This window comes from Anoplopoma fimbria, chromosome 19 (genome assembly GCF_027596085.1).
Source record: "Anoplopoma fimbria isolate UVic2021 breed Golden Eagle Sablefish chromosome 19, Afim_UVic_2022, whole genome shotgun sequence".
In the NCBI taxonomy this organism is placed as follows: domain Eukaryota; kingdom Metazoa; phylum Chordata; class Actinopteri; order Perciformes; family Anoplopomatidae; genus Anoplopoma; species Anoplopoma fimbria.
The window spans coordinates 27,273,626-27,274,395 of NC_072467.1; the positions used below are offsets into that span (position 1 = coordinate 27,273,626).

Consider the following 770-nt stretch of genomic DNA (forward strand, 5'->3'; position numbering starts at 1 on the left):
TTCCATATAATTTCTCTCCACAACTCCCACGGTCACCACGTGGACCTCAGCTAAACATTTGTCGAGTGTGACTTCCTGTCCGAGTAGAGCTGAGGTTTTATATTAAAACCTGATGTTGGAACACGGTAGATTTTATCAGATGAACTGCCTCACAAAGACACACAGAAATAACTACAGAGACAGAGAAGTTGAGAAAAAAGGGTTTGAAGTTCAAGGCTATTTACCAAATTGTGTAACAGCTAATTGTAATATGTCAAATGTCTGCTTTTACATGCAGTAAAAGTCATCAGATAAAATCAGATACTGTACATTGAATCTACACTAGTTAGCTTTTAGCTGGCCTGGTTTAACTCTGTTACTTATTTTTCTTGGCTACAGTTTTGGTTTGGGCTTGAACTTCATTGTGTCTTTGTAGAACAGAGTACTCACCAGTGTTTGAAGAGATTCTGCTGTGTTGGTGAGAAAAAGCTGCTGGATTCAGTTGAATGTTTCTTTACAGAGAAACAGAGAGACTTGTCTCGACTGCAGCTCTGCTGTCGATCAGACAAACTTTAACTATCACTTTCATTTCCTGACATTTGAAGTTGCATCTCTCCTCTTTCAGTGTTGCTCTGTAGAAATAACTAAAGTGTTTCTCTATTTTCCTATTTTCCTAGTTATTTATTTTGTGTTTTAAATGTTAACTCTGAAATACTGTATGTTTGTTTTATGTGTTTTTAACTTTTTGTGTGTCTCTCATTGGAATCATCCTGTTGTTGTTGTCTCTTGGA

The 770-nt window shown here is 36.8% G+C and overlaps 1 protein-coding gene across 1 annotated transcript in view; it reads right to left on the minus strand.

Moving 5' to 3' along the window:
* Positions 1 to 530, minus strand: part of LOC129108017 (E3 ubiquitin-protein ligase TRIM21-like) — a 3,290-nt gene extending 2,760 nt beyond the window's left edge. Inside the window, 1 exon segment of the mRNA XM_054619639.1 lies at positions 430 to 530. The gene's annotated coding sequence lies outside the window, so the exon portion shown is untranslated.
* Between the last annotated feature and the right edge of the window lie 240 nt (positions 531 to 770).